Here is a 7849-nt window from a genome sequence, read left to right as displayed (position 1 = left end):
TTCCTCAGATGTTGAGGTTAGCTCTCTATCAAATATTCTGAACTCTGCCCTTGCACTTATCCACATTAAATGTCAGCTGCCACAACTCTTTACCTTAATCATTTGCCATTTGGTTTATCCCTCCTGGAACATCAACCCTGTTAAAGACCATCAACCCTGTTAAAGACATACTTTACCATCTGCAATACCACTATAAAAAATATTAAAGAGAATGAGTCCAAGTACCCCACTGGTGACAAGACCATGCTTCGAATATACTCTATTGACTACAACCCTCTGTTGCTTGTCACTCAACCACCCACTTACCCATTCAACAATCCAAACGTAAAGATTGCAGTTTATTGATAAGCCTTCTATGTGCAACAGTGTCAAAAGTTGTTCTAGTTGTTCAACAATCCTATCCTTTAACATGGTTTCCACTACTGAAGTAAGGCTTACTGGCCTATAGTTGCCTGACTCCTCCCTATTACCTTTCTTGTGAATGGGCACAGCATTCACTAACTTCCAATCTTCTGGGACTACTCCTGTTAACAATGATTGGTTAAATAAATCTGTTAATGGTTTTGCTGGTACACCACTAAGCTCTTTTAATAATTTTGGGCGTATTCCATCACATCCCATTGATTTATTTGTCTTTACTTTTGACAGTGGAAATAGAACCTCTTCCTCTGTAAATTCACATGTAACAAATGACTAATTTGTCCTTTTTCCTAACTGAGGCCCCTTTCCTTCATTTTCATCTGTAAATACTGAACAAAAATATTAATTGAGGAAGTCAGCTAGACCTTTATCCTCTTCTACATACCTTCCTTCTTTTGTTTTTAATCTAACTAATCCTTGTTTTACTTTTCTTTTCTCATTTAGGTATCTAAAAAAAGTTTTGTCCCCCTTTTTTACTGACTGTGCTATTTTCTCTTCTGTGTGTGATTTGGAAGCTCTTATAACTTGCTTAGCCTCTTTCTGTCTAATCTCATAGATCTGTCTATCTTCCTCACTCTGTTTTTTTTTTTATAATTACTAAATGCTAACTTTTAGTTTTTTTTACTATTTTGGCCACATCTGCGGAGTACCACAGTGGTTTCTTAAATTTTTTGCTTTTAATGACAAGCCTAATGCAATTTTCTGTTGCCTTCAGCAGTGCAACCTTTAAATAATCCCATTTCTCTTGGACTCCATTTAAATAGCTTCAGTCTGATAATGACTCCTTTATACATATTCTAATTGTAGAAAAGTCTGTTTTTCTAAAGTCTAAAACCACACTGACTGATGATCACTGGATCCTAAACTTTCACTTACATTAATACAGTGGGACCTCGGTTTACGAATTTAATGCGTTCTCCGGGATGTTTCGTATTGCGAAAAATTCGTAAACCGAAACACGGTTTCCCATAGGAATGCATTGAAAACCAATTAATTTGTTCCGGAGGTGAGAAAAAAGTCAAATAAAGTATTTTATCTGTTCAAAACTCTTTATAAAGTGCACTTTAAAGGCATAAATACTGTACAGGGACATGATTAATCAAGCAATAACATTTCAAACATCCAACTTTATGTTTTAAAACATCACACATCAACACACAGTAAAAGGCATGCAAACAACCAAGCTCAGCTCCCTACCTTTCCACTTCTTGAGATGCACCAAAAAGGCTCCAAAACCTGCTGCAAAAGGCTCCAAAAGGCTCCAAAACCTGCTGCAAATGGCTCCAAAAGGATCTAAAACCTGCTGCAAATGGCTCCAAAAGGCTCCAAAACCTGCTGCAAATGGCTCCAAAAGGATCTAAAACCTGCTGCAAATGGCTCCAAAAGGATCTAAAACCTGCTGCAAATGGCTCCAAAAGGATCTAAAACCTGCTGCAAATGGCTCCAAAAGGCTCCACAAGGCTCCACAACTTGCTGCAAATGGCTCCAAAACCTCTCCAACACCTCCACACTACACACTCACGTGCTACCCACACTTCAGTATGCAGGGGGCGGAGCTATAAACTGGGACACTTGTTTCGTATTGTGAAAAAAATACGTAAACCGAGGCATTTTTTTAAATGAATTTTTATACGTAAACCGAATTTTTCATTTACCGAGGCATTCGTTAACCGAGGTTCCACTGTATGTGATACTAAATCTCCATTTGTTAACACTAAATCTAGCATGGCCTCTTTACGCGTTGGCTCCTCAACAAGTTGTTTTAGAGATAATCCCAATAGGGAGTTTAGAATATGTGTGCTCCTGGCACAAACAGCTGTTTTGGTTTTCCAGTTCACATCAGGAAGATTAACCCCTTAAGGACCAAACTTCTGGAATAAAAGGGAATCATGACATATCACACATGTCATGTGTCCTTAAGGGGTTAAAGTCACCCATGATGATAACTTCGCCCTTCAATTGGATTGATGTTTTATCACCTCCCCCCCCCCCCCCCCCCTAGTTTAAATACATCCTAGCAAAACCTATGAACTGCTCAATGAAAACATTTGTTCCCTATTGAGAAAGATGCAAACCATCTTTTTTGTACAGTTTATTTCCATTCCAAATAGAGCTACCATGAGAAATGAAGCCAAATCCTTGCTCCTGACACCATTCACCAAGCCACAAGTTAAAGTCCCTAATACGCATCCGCCTGTCATTCTGAGTGTTATGCACAGGCAGAACTTTAGAGAATGACAGTGTGGAAGCAACATGCTGTATATCATTGGCAAAAACACAAAAAACTTCCTTGACCTCTGAAACCTCATTGCAAGCCAAGTCATTTGTCCCTAGATGGAAAAGTACATCTAATTCCCCTTCCGGCTTTGCTCGCCTAACAATATTACAAATACGTCTCCTGTCTCTGTGAGCAGTAGCTCCGGGAAGACATCTCACAAGACCACTATTGTCCAGCTCCACACCTCTTATGATAGAATCCCCCAACAACAACTGCTTTCTATTAGGCCTCACCATAGTCTCCAATCCTGTCTCCATTATACCACTACACTCGGTGCCTGAGCCTGTCTCCACAACACCACTACACTCAGTGCCTGAGCCTGTCTCCACAACACCACTACACTCAGTGCCTGAGCCTGTCTCCACAACACCATTACCCTCAGTGCCGGTGTCTGTCTCCACAACACCATTACCCTCAGTGCCTGAGCCTGTCTCCACAACACCATTAACATCAGTGCCTGAGCCTGTCTCAACAACACCACTACACTCGGTGCCTAAGCTTGTCTCCATAGCACCACTATACTCAGTGCCTAAGCCTGTCTCCATAACACCATTAAACTCTGAAAGTGCTGAAAATGAATTGTGTATCAAGGTAAAGGCCTTCATTTACTAATTTATTTTAAATATGGTAATGCGACATTGTCAACTTTGTTTAGTGTGACCATCTAATTTACTGATGACTGCATCAAAGCCTTGCTTCGATCTTTACTTCATCAAATCTTCTAATTGTATTTGTCTTGTTATACAGCATATTAGAACATAGAATCATTACGTAAGTTTAATTAAATCATCTTTCTTTGTCTTAGAAATGTGCCAGCCCTTTCAGTAATGGGACATAATGCTATTTTCTATTAAGTGAACTCTTAATGCCCTTGGGACAGACGTGAAGGCTACTTTAGATGCAGTGCGAATTCCTTTCTTGCATAAATTTAATTAGTTTAAAAGATCTGTCCATTAGCCACAATAGAATTTTGTCACTTAGATAAGAGTAAAACTGCATAAAAACTTACAACTATGGTGGAAAAAATTAGGCACAATTGGAAATATATCCCTTTAGAGCAGGGATGTAAATTCATGTGAAGTCCCTGTTAAATATAACATAGCAAAGCATTATGGGAGTCCTCCAAAACAGCTAGATGGCCATGATGATGGATGGTTGGGAGAGATAGGATGAGAACCAGGCTATTACAGTCTCACAAAGGCCAAGAGTGTGAACGGTTTGAAGGAGTGTGATCAACCGTTCTAAAGCCTCAGAGAGGTCTAAAAGATCTAGTATGGAATAGCAGACTATACTAAGATCATTAAAAACTTTAGTCAGCAGTTCTGTAAAATACTGTATAGCAGATGGAAGCAAGACTGAGGATGGATGAGAAAGATAGAGTTGAGAAAGTGACAGCCAATGGTGCCACCACCCCTGCCCTGGACTTGGAAAAAAGTTTTAAACATCTTATTTTTGGGGGGGAGGGGCACTACAGAAGGAGTTACGCTAACCAAAACCACTGGTTTTTGGTTGGAGTAACCCTTTAAGAATGGAACAAGACAAGAAGGGAGAGATCTGATAAGATGGTATGGGATCAAGGGGGCAGGTGGTAGGGTGAGAGAAAGGAGAACCACGAAAAGGGCCTGAAGGGTAGAAAATACTTATTAAAAGTTGTGTTGAGAGAGAGGAGTTGCAAAGGAGATATGATTAATCTTGTAAATAAATAGCCTCCAAAGTTGTATAAGTGAAATGACACTAAATGCATTTATTGCAGAAGTGTAGATAGGAACCGCACTCAATCCCTAATCAGTCCCTAAGCAGCCACCCGGTGCCCTGGAGCAGGACCAGCAATCCCACAACAGCAAAGCAAATAGAAGAAATATCTCCAGGCACTCAGGACGTTAAAGCCGCAGGCAGATTTATTGAAACAGAAAGAACAGCAACGTTTCGACCTAACAGGCTGTTAGGCCGAAACGTTGCTGTCCTTTCTGTTTCAATAAATCTGCCTGCGGCTTTAACATCCTGAGTGCCTGGAGATATTTCTTCTCTTTATTACATGCATTTAGGCACTGCCCCAGACTACTACATCAGGAAAAGCCATAGTAACGGCTTTGTATTTTAGTCCTTAAAGCAGGCATCTCAAACTCTGCCTCTCCCCCCAGATGTTGTTGAACTGCCATTGCCATGATTCTCTGGCTGTTTATTGCATTCAAAGAATTAAGGAGTTGTAAGCTATCAACATCTGGGAGAAAGAATGTGAGATTGAGACATTGTATGCACTAAAATTGCTTCATCTAATTGAACTGGTTATCGCGTCTAGAGTCCCTTGACATCATCCTTCCATTCAGCAGTAAACTGTTTTTTGATGTTTTAATGCTAAACAAGAGTCCCCAGGTAACAATCTCCTCTGTGCTGGCTTGTTTAATGAGGAAGCATTAACCTGTGCAGCAATAGGCATCTATGATTAGCTGAACGTGTCAGCTGACCAAATTCAGTCTATCAAAGTGCCATTGCCAGTATGAATTGGTATGGCTACAAGGAAGTGTGTAACCATTGCCTTAGCCTCACTTCCAGTGGGGATTGAGCTTTGGGAAACCAGGGACCCTCTGTGTTCCTTTAATATAAGATAGATGGATAGGCAGACATGTGGAAATGTTATTGCTTATTTCATCAGATGCTTGACAGTAAATGTTTTTTTTTTGTTGTTTTTTTTAAATGACCGGAAATATGTGTTGAAATATTTTGTATAGTAAAACAAACGATAAAATACCAATTTGTAGTCAATTAAAATTTATATTTATTGTGGCATAGACAAAGTACAAGTACAGAAACTATATTCAACCTGATACTATATCACCACTGGTTAATTCACATGTTCACAAAAATATCTACCGTAGATAGATTATAGAAATGAAAACCATCTCTGAACTGGAGTAAATAATATTTCTAGACCAGGGATATAGTTAGACAAACCTGCTCTAGAACTTTGCTCTGTAATAGTACAAGCCCTCTATATCTTGATGCAGCATATTTTTGTGTCCCACTCTGAGCATCATAAGCACAGTGTAGTGGTCATGTTGCCAGGAACACCCAGACATCCCACTCCTTTCCAGGAACAGTTGGAATATTTCCCTGAGGCCTGCTGTTTCTTGTTTCTAAAACAGTGAGAAGTTCTCTGCTCGAGTTAAGCTCAGTGGTGCAGGGCCAGCTGATTGGCTGAGAGTGTCAGCTGATAATTCTCAGTCAATCAGCTGGCCCTGTGCACCAGAAAAGAACAGACTTGAAGCGCCGCCTGGTGACCCCAAGTAAGAAGTCAAATTGCTCTAAAACGGTTTAACTATTTACACTGGGGGTTATGCCAGGGTACTTCTGGCATCCTAATCAGCACAGCTTACTGTAGTGGTTATGATGCTTGAAGGGTTCTAAAAAAAAAAAAAATGCATCTTATTTTTAAAATCTCTATTTAGCCCTTAAAAGCACATCTTAAAAACTACTGGATTTGTAGTCACCATGGCACAGGTAAATCAGTCAGAATGCCAATTAACACTGTTCTGATGATCTCCAAGGAAATTACAATGTCCTCAGCTGCGTGAACTGAAATCCAAGTTTTAGTGTAAAACATTTAGGCAGTGACTATAACCGAGTTGGACATTTGTTCCAAAACTGCTATTTTAGCCTAAATTTTAGATTCCCTCCAATTCCGTGTTTAGTGAATAATCTTATTACGTGAGAAAGCACCATTTTCATGAGGTAGTAGTGGAATGTTACATAAAATGAATCAATGTAAAATAGGATGCTGTTATGTCATTCATTTTCCATGGTGATCCGCCTCCCAAAATTTTATTGAATATGTGGACATTACAGCCTTATAGGAAAGGATTTCAGGTCAACAACAGAAAACACATGCATGACTATACATGACACAGACTATGACACAAGTGTCCTAATACAATAAATTGATTCCTTTTTTAATGGTGTGTGTGAGGCAACTAGGCACAAGAAATGCAGAAATTCATTTTCATTTTTGTCCAAGCTGCTAAAAGACCCTACTGGACTGAGCACCTATTTATTTCTGCGGGTTCTCCACTTAAGTCAGTAGGGATTCAGTACTTATGATGCACAGCTAAAATATGCTGTTTTTCCTTCGTTTATAGAGAACGTGGATCACATATTTGAACTTTGAACTGTTGCTCATCTCCTCCACTGCAGTATCTAGAAGACCCATAAGCTCCTGCTCGCATCTTCTATTAGCCCTTCTGAGCTAAGCCCAAAAGCTCCTAGCTGCAGTGGGTGGATTGCGGCACTTGACAGAACCCAGGTCAAACAGTTGTAAAATGGGGAGAGGGTGCCAGGGCGCTCCTGTCACCATTGTCACTACAGTGCACTAAAATGATTGCAGTGCCGGGATAGTTCCTTTAAAAAGGAAATATTGGCGTGGATGGGTTCTGAAGAGATTTTAATAGACAACGACATTGAAGGTCGAGTGGTCAGTGAAAGTCTACAGAGCCCAGAGTTGCACTTGTTTTCCACTAAATTACACTTATGCATTATGTACCTTTTTATATTGCAAATGTTTGTTTTAATCATAGGACTAATAATGGTTACTGGAAGTGTTACTGTCATGACTCCTTAAAAGGAAAGCACCATGATATACTTTTCCACTTTGCATGAGATTTGTAGGAGTTCTATCCCAACGTGGCAGCTGCAACCAGCCATAAATTAGGCTCAGGACAGATCTCAATTAAAGCAGCCCTGTCACTGTCACTGCTGAATTTGCAAAACCCCCAACAATGACCTCCGCTGGGGGTCCAGTGGCCAGGGGGGCAAGCAGCAGTGAGTTCTACATACTTGAACCTTTCCACCGTGGGCTCTGCCATCTTCTTCTGGAGGGTCCTCTTCAGAAGTGCCAGGAGCCAATGTCACTGTTGTACTCTTGTGCATGTGAGAATACAGCATTGAGATCCGAGGATCCCGCGAGGTCGTATTCATAGACAGAGCCAATTCCAAGCAGCCATCAGTGGTGATGACTGGGGGATTGACACTTCTAGACAGCGATAGCTCCGCCCAGTGTGTAGACATTTCAGGTGTAGGAAATATACAGAGACAAAGTAGTCCCTACCTCAGTATATCTTTTGACTTGGTTGGAATTTCAGTGAAATTCCACCACAGACA

This window comes from Pelobates fuscus, chromosome 5 (genome assembly GCF_036172605.1).
Source record: "Pelobates fuscus isolate aPelFus1 chromosome 5, aPelFus1.pri, whole genome shotgun sequence".
Lineage (NCBI taxonomy): Eukaryota > Metazoa > Chordata > Amphibia > Anura > Pelobatidae > Pelobates > Pelobates fuscus.
Note: the sequence above shows the minus strand (reverse complement) of the source record.